The sequence below is a fragment of the Brassica napus genome, chromosome C1 (genome assembly GCF_020379485.1).
Source record: "Brassica napus cultivar Da-Ae chromosome C1, Da-Ae, whole genome shotgun sequence".
In the NCBI taxonomy this organism is placed as follows: Eukaryota; Viridiplantae; Streptophyta; class Magnoliopsida; order Brassicales; family Brassicaceae; genus Brassica; species Brassica napus.
The window spans coordinates 46,439,824-46,453,553 of NC_063444.1; the positions used below are offsets into that span (position 1 = coordinate 46,439,824).

General features: G+C 33.9%; 1 pseudogene; it reads right to left on the minus strand.

Moving 5' to 3' along the window:
* Nucleotides 1-6,372: 6,372 nt before the first annotated feature.
* Nucleotides 6,373-11,377, minus strand: LOC125580079 (annotated as a pseudogene).
* Nucleotides 11,378-13,730: the final 2,353 nt, after the last annotated feature.

Sequence of the window (13,730 nt, forward strand, 5' to 3'; positions counted from 1 at the left end):
TGAACCCCTAAATCCAAATCCGGCCATGATTTTTTTCGGCCATGACCTTTTTCCGGCCACCATCTTTTCAGCCATAATCTTTCAGTCAAACCCACAGATATCAAAACTTAAATCCTAATCAATGCATATCTTTGACCATTGATGTTTTATATTGTAACTGATCAAAATTAAAACTTTATAATTGTTTTAAATGCATATCTTTGACTAGGTAGTATTTATCAAAATATTATAACATATAGTCTTGAGTTAAATAGTTATGACATAGGCTAAAATAAATACTAAGTTGAAATCATTTGATCACATAGTTGTTTGTCAAAATTATCTAAATCTAAACCGGCCTTGAAATCGGTTCATTATACTTGAGCAAATGATATAAATTTATCCTGATCTAAAAACCAACCTTGAAAACTGATTTTGTGATGATTGAATTATATACTGATCATATATACATACCTGATAGCATCTATTAGATCAAACATGGATTAGTAAATTGTTAGATCATACACATATCATGAACTGATCATTTCCATGCATCCGCTTGTCATATAGTTTTATTAAAACTGAGCATGCATACATATAATAGATCATTCTAATCATGGGGCATTTAATAAAATCTAAATTGGTTCATATTGCTTGCATCTAATTAGATTAAATCAGTTATTTTTAAGTTAAGCATGTTTGTTTAATTTGAAAACATAAACCAGCTTTGAAACCAATTGATTGAAAATCTAATTGAATTTGTTCTAGACATATCCTGAAAATTATAAAATTTTCTTGTCTTGGTTTACCTTGTAAAAGGGGGAAGGAATCGGTTTTTGCTTTATGATCTTTGAAAACCAAATATCCTCATGCATTAGGAATCACATATAGATTGTTTAAGTCCAATGCTTAGTTCTGAACATGCATTCAGCAATTCTTGATCCATGCATTTGCTTGATTTCATCCATCTTGCTTGATCTCTTTTAATAAAATGATGATTGATCCTTATTCAAATTCTAAAGGGCCTTAATACCTTATATATATAATCAATCCAATTTGAATTATAATTAAAAGGATTACTAGATGCAATGATCAATTGATCATTCTCATACTAAGATTGCTTAAGCAAATAGATTATATGATTTGGGGGAAAGCCTTATTGAAATCATATACATTGATTTATTCTATTGCTTACATAGAATTCTGAGTGCTTGAATTACTCGTTAAATATTCAGATGTCGAGATTTGAACCCTCAGATTACTCTGTCCTACATCTCTCTGGAGATAATTACCTAGAATTGGTAAAGAATACTCTTGTTGCCCTGAGATCCAGAGGACTCGGACAATGCATCAATGAGTACAATGATATCATTGACAGTGAAAGGCATAGAGCTATAACGATTATTCGTTATCATCTCACTGAGGAATTAAGAGACCTGTATCTCCATGTTGAGGATCCTTGTGACCTTTGGTTACAGTTAAGGAAAATGTTCAAACCGGTATCGTGGCAAAAGGCCAACCATGAATGGGAGATCCTCAGATTCCAGGATTTTGAATCCGTGGACAAATATAATTCTGCTCTGATGGATATTGCTTATAGTCTTGAACTATGTGGTGAAAGGATAACACATTATTCTTTATATATAAGACCTACTCCACATTCCATCCAAAGGATGTGCCGTTGCTACACAAAGCTAAGAAGTTCACCACTTATAATGACTTTTTCTCATATCTTTTGGCTTCTGAACAAAGAAAGCAGAAAATCAAAGATACCATCAACAGATTTGACAAGATTCAGAAAAGATACATTGAGTTAAAGAATAATGAGATGAGGCCTCCTATAGCTGATGAAGCTGAAGTTGAGCGCCATATGGCAACACCTGCATTGTGAAGGCCATATTATATAATTGTCTTTGACATTCTCATTTTCATGTTTCCTGAGTTTATGTTTCACGAATTGCTTTGATACTTTGCTTTATACACGACTTCATTAATAAAATGAATTACTTTGAGTTCATCATTATCTTATTCAAATTGTTGTTTGATAAGAAACTATATCTATATGCCTTTATTGTGCCAAGATAAATATGATTGAGGATTAATACCCCAACTCACTTTTCCAAAGAGTTCAAAGAAGCCTTTGACAAATGGCACGACATGCTCTGCCATCCAGGCTCAGTTATAAAATACTCTTGAACTCAACTGGACATTCCTTGAAAGAAAGGAAAAGAAGCTCGACCAAGGCTTTGCCTAAATGGCATTATATTCACCCTATAAGGTCCATTGAATTAAGAAAGAAAAAATGGTTTCCAACAATGGACAAAAGGGAATAAGAGTACCTAAATTAAAATCGCCTAAGTGGTCGAGACTACATTCTCTATTGATCTAGTGATCAATATGATATTAGGCAAATAGCCAGGGCAATCATGTTTGATTAACCCACGAAATTTATCACTTAGATGGTATTACCATACTTAGCCATTCGGATTATGATGCAAATATTTAAAAGGGCACAAATGTTATCCCATAAGATCTCACGTGTGTGCAATATATCTATGCACAAGGGAATTTATTGTCCCAAGCACCACGAATTTGAGTATGTTCATAAGGGGGAGTGAGGACAAATCCCATGATACATGACCATACTAAAATCCGTGAAACATGGTCCACAACCATATTACATATTGGTTGAATTTGATATAAAGACCATTACATATACGGTTCAAATTCTAAAAGTCCATACGCTTGGGGACACCATGAGTTATAAAAGAATGAACATGCATCAGGCCATAGTAATTATATCAGGCCATATAAGTGATCATAGATATTCCCACCTCAGACTGATACGGGTCATGAGTCCAGACATATATCATCTTAAGATATTATGAAAGAATCCACCACAAATATATGTGCCATCTAAGATCATGTGATCTTAGAATCTCATAAAGAGGTTTGGTAATATATGTTGGATATATATTATGAATATACTTTCTCCATAAGTTTAAAAGAAACCTTGAGCCAAAATGGGTGATCTAATTATAGACCAAGGAACAAGGATTACATAAGGTTTATGAATCCGAATATCCAACAATGAAAGGAGAAAAGTAATAAGCTGGTATAAAGAATGATAAAAAATGGTATCTACCATCTGGTATCAACCATCAATGTCGTGGAAAATATCCTCGGACTAGAAAATAATTTATAGACGTCCATATGCTACAATGATAGCAAAATAAAATGCCAGACACATTGACCCGAGAGAAAGAATGACTATGTCATCCCAGCTTAGCACCACACGGTTTTGATGTCTTAAAGACACAACCAAGTTGCTACAAAGTCTATATAAGATAGACCAAATAAATGTTCCAAATAAAGTTCCATAAATTCTAAAGAACCTCGGAAAGAAAGAAAGGTGCATGAGATAAAATCCGAGTTTTATTAAAGGAAACCATTCCAGACATTGAGATATAAGGCTGGCCAGCTGAACAACTAGGTACCATACCATATAGCTTGGGACACCAAGATATAAGGTTATTAAAGTCCTAGATAATGAAATCTCAAATTGATTTATACCATGTCTGGAACTAAAAGGAACTATATATATATAAGTGTGTCGACACATACATTCATAGAAAATGCGCAAGTATGTAGCACATGAATACAAAGATATGTATCGAGGATCATAAACCCACACAAGAGTACTCATAATGAATAATGAAAGAAACGTGGGGTTTAAAGAGATATATAAAAGGCGTATTGTATTGGCCATGAATATGTAAACGTCATATCATGCCCAGTGAATATATAAATCCTGAGAGAAGGATAAATCATGAGACAGACCGGGAAAGGTCTATATAATCCAATGTGGTGGATACTACTACATATTTCACTACATATGATGTCTGGAAGAAATTCAAAAGATGTAGTATGCTATATATGACTCACTGGATGATGATGATAATATTATTGGTACCAAAAGGTTTACCAAATGGTATTGAGCTCAGAATCAAAAGATGAGAAAAGAAGTTCTCATGAACAGCATTTTCCTAAAGTTGTTCATGAACTGAATTAAATTACTACATGTAAGCAAGTGAAGAGTTCTATAAGAACAATTCAAATCAGTCCATAGAGGAATTTTAAATTCCTTGTGTTTTATACTAACCAGCCTAAGATAGGTTAAATGATTATTCATTAAACCTTAGAAAAGGTTATAGACTATCACCACAAATTAGCCAAATTTTGGTAATACTTATGGTTGGTCGAATTCTCAGCATGAACCAACCAAACTGTGGTATGAATGAATAAGCTATCATAAAGATAAGCTATAAGATCGAAGTTCATCTTTGAACAAAAGGTATAGGACCACATTATGCGTCCATATGCGACCCAACGGGTCCGACCATCATATATGAAGATAATGCAGCTTGCATTGCTCAACTCAAAGACGGGTATATCAAAGGTGGCCGAACCAAACATATTCTACCCAAGTTCTTCTTTACCCATGAGTTGCAGAAAGCTGGAGAGGTCAACGTCCTTTAGATCCGGTCTAGTGAAAACTCAGCCGACCTCTTCACCAAATCATTGCCCTCTTGCACATTCAGGAAGTTCACGCAACAAGATTGGCACGCGTAGACTCAAGGACCTTCAGTGATATGTCCAAATCAGGGGGAGTAATGTGTGTTGTACTCTTTTTCCTTTCTCTGGTTTCCCTTTTTACCACATTGGGTTTTGGGTTTTCCGGGAGAGGTTTTAATGAGGCAACATTAGCATGTTACAAACCTTATATGGTTATGGCATCCAAGGGGGAGTGTTATGAATCATGAAGTGGATGGTCCATAACCTACACCATACAAGTTCAAGACAAGAGTCCATTGGGGGTTTACATCCAGCCACATGGAAGACCCATTCAACCTTATGTCTTTATGAGTTTGACCATGTCATTATGTAGAGTATCTTTGTAATCAATTCTCCCTTTGACTCCACCTTGTATGAACCACTATATATAGTGGTGTAAGCAATAAGAAATATACAACACATTCTCACAAATCTTCTCTCAAATCTTAACAGTTTAGTATTTGTCTATCCTTTTTTCTTTTGAATATTGTTTACTTTTGTATTTATCCAATAGGTTATTTTTGGTTTATATACCTTTTTATTGTAATTTTTGGTTTATTTTATATACCTTTTTATTGTAATTTTTGGTTTATACTTTATATACTTGCCACTTTGTTGTACTCCACTTTGTTCCAATATTGATAGTATGAAACTAATCTTTAATCTAATTGTTTTCTTAGGATGATAAAATCTTTTGCAGATGATAAAATCTTCTGCGGCTTAGGAATGCGAAATAATATTGGGCACAACAAGGTCAACGTGGAAAAGAGATGTTCGAACCATTGAAGTTTGGAAAAATTTTACTTTCTTACAAATAGGAAGCAACATTTAGGGCTTAGACAAAGGCTTCATGTAATTTTGGAAGCAGTGGTAAAAAAGAGAACCGTATGTTATTTCATTATATTTTTTTATAGTGTCAAGTTGAAGCTTGTGCTAACCAATCCGTGAAATAGTAAGTAATCTATGAAATTACAATATATAACCTTTTAACTCAATTTGATCTACATGAAGTAGAATAAAAAGTAACACTACATTAATCTACATGAGAGTTATGGAGTTCAAGATAGACAGAAAAAACAACTTCAATCTACTTTTCTCATATATTTTTCTTAGTCGTGATATTAGTTTTTCATAAAATATCATAATAGTCTACGATAAAATTTTGTGTTTTGACCAAAGTTACATTATCTATGTATTTGAATATTATGGAAATTATGATTTTTTATAAATTTAATAAAATTAAAAAAATTCTCCTAATTGTAAAAAATGTCAAATCACATTAATTAATTTTCGTTATATACATTTTTATTCACTTAATTTTTAGATGTATAGTGAATTTTTCTTCACAAGATAAAGAATCAGAAATCAAATAAATTAGTGAGTATTATATATGACTAAAGAAAAAAAACGAATCAACTGATTTAAAAAACTACAGAAAATTAAATAAAATTCATCTATCAGTTGTCCGAGACGAATTTTTGCAGGTTTTAACAGATTTTTAAATAACAGGTTTTAGAAGAAAAAAATTGGCTTGCATATCCAATAACCAAATTATTGGTTCGATCACGGATACTAGTCAAATTTAAAGTTATTGGCTCTATGATATGTTTATAACTAAATAGTAAACATTGTTTTTTACCATTTGTATTAACATTTAAAAATAATTCAAATTTGTATAAATATTTTTCTCCAACTTTAGTTAACTTTTTTGTTTACCAAGCTGTCTTTTTAATTTCGAATATCATTACTTTCCACTTCGCTTGAGATGTCTCTATGTATATTGATCCCCTATTGTTAAATATAATTTCAAGATTCTTTTGGTCCAATAATTAACAAAGATATCATTAATACATATTTTATATTTAATAATTTACAGAAAACATGATTTATACAGATTAATTAAAGCAAATATATATAAACTAAAATACTGAAAAACTTATTAGATATAGTCCGCGCGTAGCGCGGAAAAAATCTCTAGTGTTTTTAAAATCTGTATTTAAGAAAAATCTTAAAAGCATAAGAGAAAAAAATAAGAGTTCTGAAAACAGAAATTTTAAGAACCAGTTGAGATAGTAAAAGAACAGATGTTACTTTGTTAATTTTTCAACAGATGTCACTTTGTTAATTATTCATTAGGAATCCTTAAGAATAAAAAAATAATAAATTTGAAAATATTTTTCATTTTTAAAAAAAAAATTCAAACATGTTAAATTGAAATATTTATTTATTAAATTGAAATATATATTGTGATGAAACCCGATTCGATTGAAAACCCTAATCCCCAATTCCGTAACCTAATTTGCGAAGAAAACCACATGAAACCCTATGTAAATCCAAAGAATCAGAGGAGAAAGAACATAACAACCCGTCGATTCATCAATCCTACCCGGAGAGAGAGAATCGCCAATCGCAGAGACAAACTTTTTTTTTCTCCTCTCCACTACAAATGACACGAACACGGGAAACCCTTCACGCGATAGACAAAACTCAACTGCCACGTCAACAAGGATTCACGCAAAAAAATCCTTAGGAAAAGATTGATCCTTAAGCAATATGAGTTTAATATTAATATTATATGGTTAATAGTGAAGGATTTGTACTTTAGGATTTATTAAAAAACCCCGTTGTACATGCTCTAAGAAATAAATATATAACATGTAATAAGAATTTTTTATTTTTTTGTTTTAGAATTCCTCACCAGTATTTACGGAATGCTGATTTAAGACCTATAGCAACTGCTTGTAATCATGGATCGGCTGCTGGTATCAACCCAATCACTGTCTCCGAGTTTAGTCAATTTGGAGCCTGTCGCTTGACGTGAGTGTTAAGATATCCTTCACTGCGTATCCACTATATTTTTTTCCAACTCTTTCCTGTCGTTTATGTGAGAAATTATTTGGAGACTTGAGAATAACCTCACTTTTTAGAACAGGCATTTCTAATTCATAGAGTTCCAAAATTAGTTTGGCTATACTTATTGCAGTGAAGCATGCACCAAGTTTACTGCACTTTGCCAGAAAAGGCCAGCGTTTATAAGCTCCTGGAGGCTAAATCAGGAAGAAGCTATATGTTTGTCATGGGAAACTGATATGTCAAATGATGATCCCAGTGAAGATCCATCTAGAAACCTAGCGAACAGAAGTTCTGTTACAGAACCGAACAACATATGGAAGATCAAAGCGAAATAGGGAACTGTACTGTCTACAAGGCAAACTTCTGAATAATTTTTTTTATTAAAAATCATTAAATGCATAGGTACTGTACTTTGGTACTGTACTGTTCCTTTAGTTTTATGAACATTATATGAGCAAAATCTCTATAATTATCCTATTAGTAACAAAACACAGTTTTAAATGCTAATGCGTCTCTTTACAAACTTCTTCCTTCTTGTTCCTTGCAGTCTCCGTTTTGATCTTCACCAGCCGATCATAAACGCACCATGGGAAGCTCCAGAGTTGATTGCTATCAAGACAGTCCGTTGACACACAGTCTTTGTGATTTGTCACAATATACCAAGCGGAGGCTTTTGCCAATTCATCCGCCTCTTCATCGCCATTGAACCAAGACAATGCCTCTTTTGTCAGTGACTGAAACGCATTTTCAATCATCTTCCCACTCTCGTTGAAAGGCTCTGACATCCCCATACCACGACAAACAATTTCAGCTTCTGTTTCAATTCCAAAAGTGTCCATCAATTGACGTAATTTTGAATTGTAACTTTTCTTGTAGTCGCTTGCTAGCTCAATATGGTTCTCAAATCCATCGAACACAAGATCCTCATCATGAGACAAAGGAGGGGAGGATGTGCTCAAGATAGATGGAGGACCTAGTTTCTTGAGCTCTCTGAAAAGCTTACCGATCACTGTCTTGGACTTGTACGCTAGTTTATTCTGATTTTCCATAAAATCTGGATATTCTTTTACATACAAATGTGGTGGTATTTTGACTTCAACCCCGGTTTTCGGGAAATCAACAGCTGCTGAAAACATCTTTGCCAGTTCAAGGCATTGTTTGCTCCCTGCCTTCTCCCCCTCTTTATCCGCAAACACCTTATGCAAATTTGAGATTGTTCCTACATTGTTATTCAGAGGGTAGTTCGTGAAATGCTTGGTGATTTCCTGGAATTTATAAAGCCAAGAATCATGAATTATTCTTTAACAAATAATAAACTTACGATAACAATAACTTGATTTAACTCTTCTGACCTGAATGGTGACTTCATGATCCAAAGCTTGAGGTTCCTCAGCAGTGTAGTCCATTGGCTCATACGTATTTGGTGGTATCAGCTCAGGATCCCAGCTTACGAAATACAAATCTCCATCCAAATCGCTTCCAGAACACTCATTTGGATGTGGCCTATGCAGCAACCAAACAGAAGAAAAAAAATTCAAACCAGAAGCAAATAATACTTCTCAAAACAATCACAATCAACATTTAAAAAAGGTGTTTACCTATGCCCCTTTTGGGGGAAAACAATGCAGTCAGTCATATGATTCAAATCTGTCACTGCTATAGCTTTAAGCACACGGACATCTCCGGGATGCAAGCACGGACTTTTCGCAACAACAACATCTCCTATGATGTTGTATGGCTCTGTTGGCGGCTTGGAATCTAGGGTGAGAGTAGGATCTTGTGTGGGACTGGATTCTGACGTGAAACTGAGATTTGTCGAATATGAACATCGTACGAACACCTGACCGTATTCTAGCGTATTCGTTTCATCCATACAACCCATCATGGATCTACCTTTAGGAATTAGAATACGCGTCTTGGTACGTAGTTCCACCAGTTTTGATTCTCTGATGTAGTGAAGCATCATTGATAGGAAGGGCTCTGAGGGTTTAATACCACAAGAGACTAGATCCTTGAGAAATTTGGTATGCTCCCTTGGAGGCATTAGATAGAGAATCTTCATCGGGTCAGTTAAGACGAAGTCTAATTAACGTATCCACAACTTCCTTGTGTTTCTTTTCAAAAACACTGTCACTAACCCCCAAAGTGGACAAAAGTGTTATCATTTGTCTGTTTAGATAACAAGGCTGTTCCTTGGTCCATGCCAACACATCCAGTTTTGTGTGATCCGAATGGAACTTTCTCATACTACTCCTCAAAGACAGTTTCTTTGAGGAGTTTGGATCCTTAGCGACTACTCCTTTGTACCCTCCATATCTAATCTGAAACACAGATGGAGACACTCCTTCAATATCGCATTTCCTAGCCACTAGTTCAGCAAAATCGGAAGAAATTTTCCCAATTCCATCTGAAAACACATAGCGTTTCCCTGAAGAGAAGATCTCCACATCAGGAATCAGCTCAACATCATCAGCTTCCACAGTGAGCGTCTCTTTAGAAGAGCCGAAAGATTGTCCCAGCCTTGCAGCATACTTGGCAACATTCTTTATGCTCCCAAAGTCCCCCATCCAGGATCTAATATCCGCTGCCTTAACCCCGTCGATGGGTGCAAACATCCAAGTCGATGTGCTCTTCAACTGGCTAGCCGAGTAAGCAAGAAAATCAAAATTTTTCTTTCCGATCACAACACCATCGCTAAGAACAGAATATATCCTGTCGTAAACCTTGGTCTTTCTGTTCATCGAAGATGTTGGAGACAGATCATTGCAGGAAAGAGTTTTTAGATTCTCATCAACAAAAGACACTATGATGAAATTGTTGATATGCTTGGCATATTCTCTAAGTACCCGATTTGACTCATGAGGCTTTGGTCCAGAGAAGTACACTCGCGTAGGTGTAATTTTGACCCTACGTATATCAAAAAGTCCATGTTGATAGTCCAAAGTTGATTCCGTTGGCTTTTCTTTCTTCCCCCATTCCAAGTACTCTTTGGTTAGCCAAGCAATATGATCATACGGACATTTTCCAAGGGATAATAACTTTGGAAGAGCATAATCAATGAATGCTCTGTCAAGTGTTTTGGGATCAAGAAACTGATAAAAAGCTGTATCAAGACTTGTGGGAGGAAGACACCCATTCTGGACCAATGAACTAACGTTGAACAAGACCTCAAAAGGCAAATCAAATTCTGGAGGTGGATCAACAACAGGGGCAAGGCTGTTGGTATTTGATGAATATGAAAATCCCAACTCCAGAGTAAGTTAGTGTAAGAGGGAACTGTTGATTAAAATATTTTTGAAATCAACCTTGAGCTCACGGGGAAACTTGAAAACAATGGCAGATGACTGACCGATAAGAGAAGTTGATGTAAAATCTGTAGTTCTTATCCACTCATTATCAAACCCACCTCTGCAGAAGTTTAACTTTTCATACTCAGGATCGACATGTTGATTCTGGTTTTCATAAATTTTGGGACCTCCTTTTAACTGAATCAAAAGAAGCTTTGAATCCTTTTCTTGTGAGAGATGCCAACTGATTTGCCCGATGTTTTCATAAGGTTACCACTTCCAAACGAACAACCAACACTGTACAGATATTTGAATTTCTCTGGTGTCGCCAAAAATCCAAAATGCATGAGTAAACCGTCGATATAATGTTCCATTGAAGCTTTGTCTTTACTGTCAATTTCATATTTCCATTCATGAAAATTGAGACGATAGGGTGTGTTGACTTCGGTGGATTGCGTGAGGAGTTTATTCGCATGTGTCTCTTGTGCAAACTGAACCAGCGCATAAAATTTTTCACCATGCTTAGTCTTTTTAAGCCTGATCGCGTGAATAGTTCACGAACCAGTGATACTCTCGAAAAGCTGTCTAACCTCCATTGCGTTCACCTCAGGTGGGAAGCCACTCACATTAACCGTCTTTCCCATTGTCTCCTATAAATCATTGAAGAAAAAACAGAATCTAACATAAGCAAGAATGCTAGAACATTATTACAAATCAGAAGAAAATATCCAGATAGATGATGACATACCGCAGCTGATGTTGATTATGATCGTTTTGCTAAGTTTCAAGTTCTGTGAGACGCTATGATTTTTCAAATCGACAGCCTTCTTTTATTTTCGTTTTAGAGTGATCCTATTGGTTGATGTTCTAGTTCTCTACTACGTTTGATTGTTGTAACAAGAATTGAATCCGACAGTGAGATATATATTGCAGTCGGATGGTGCAGAGCTCTCTCAGTGATGTATTTATGATTCAAAGACATTTTTTAGGAGGGAGTTTAAGAATAAATGTTCTTTGTTTAAAAAAAAGAGAGAGGATTTTAACATAGTCCAAATCTAACGACTATATGTTGCTTTTTCTATTAATGAAATTGATTTGAAATTTACTATTGTTGGATACTGTATTTTGTAAATCTTTAATATATTTTAAAATTTAGTGTTACTAAAATCGAATTTAAGGTTATTTAAATCTAAAGAGGTGCTATAGAATGATGGACTTTTTTAAAGTTTAAATTTAACCATAATTTGGTATTATTCATTTAATGATTTTAGATTATGTTTTAGCACTAAATGTTATCAGATCTTTTATTTATAAATCATGTGTCATCTAAATATAGTGTTCTCCAATTAAGCTCAAATAGTTCATTAAAACTCATTTTTATTCAAAACTAAATGTTTATTATATGGTGTCATTTGAAATGAAGTCTAATAGATTTCACAAGTAAATGATTAAATACAAAATCTAAGATATATTATATATACTTTGTAGTCCGTACACATAATTTCATTTAAAATGATTTCAATTTTTAATATTATAAATTATAAACCTATGTATCTTATAGTAGAAGTAAGAATCAATGATTGAATAATAACATCTAAATGACTTTGCAACAATTTCTAAATATAATCATTTGAAATTAACGGATCTTTATTAGTAACTTATTTAAAATAATCCATAATATATAGCATATTCTATTTATAACTTATTTAAATTAGAATCCAAAATATCTTGCATATGTTAGAATTCACACAAATTTTTTTAATTTGATATATAACTGGGCGAATAAACCGGATACAAAAACCAGAACCGAACCTGATTCGATAAAAATGAATCCAAACCAAACCCAACATAAATACCGAACGTGCCTTGTTCTACGGTATTTTGGATTATGAGTTTTATCCGAACCAAACTCAAACCCAAATAAATATCTGAAAAACCAAAAATACACAAGATATTATTGAGTACCTAAAATAATTATCTATTAAATGAATAATTAACTCAAATATTTAGTTGAATATATGTTTTTGGTATTTGGTCAATATTTTTGTTTTTTTCTGTTTTGACAATTGCATTGAAGTTTAATTACGAATATGTTTGCTTCTTAAGTTTAAACAATGTGATTTTATTTTGAAGTTTAAATAAATTTATTGCGTTGTTAGTTGTTAATTTTTACTTGTTTTTGTTTTTCTCCTCTTAGCGATTACTTCTGAATCATGTCACTAAGCTTCTGCTAGTGTAAATTGTTTAAATTTTCCAAAGTTTAAGAACTGAAGTGTGTACTTTCAAATGTCAAAAAAGTATTTTGGTAACAGAAAACAACGGAACAATAAACTATTTAAAATAAGTCAACTATGCTGAAAACAAACTTTAAAACTAAAAATCCATTCATCATCATAATTATACTCTTCATCTTCCACAAACACTTTACCAGCCCCATCTCCTCCAAAATCTTCTTCAATTTCATTCTCATCAACTTCCACAATCACCGCCGGCTCCAAGTAACTTCACCTCTAGCCTAGGGCTCGTCTAGGCACACTTTATAACACACATGTTCTACCAAATGTGGGATCAGATCGTCCACATAGATGATGTCATGCTTCCCTATCTCCTGAAAACCAAGGTGCATCAGAATGTTATCATAGAGAAGGCATATATTTTGACACCAATTGGATCCAACATATGGACCTAGCTCATTCCACTTATGATTTTCAGGGTGCATTAGAATGTTCCGTCCTCCCTCACTCTCTTCTTCAACACAGACTCGGGAACTACAGTTTTGGTTACTGCAACAGTCATCTCGACATAGCCAAATATAACAAAACTGGATTACAGTATATTAAACTACACTTGTCCTGGAAAATAGAACTGAAAAACGTATATAAACCCAAGTTAGACTGCTAATAAAGTCAATGCCCGGAATGTAGCATTTTAGATAGTAAAAAGAGAAAACCTATACCCTTTACATGTACACAAATCTATCATTGATATTTTTCATAA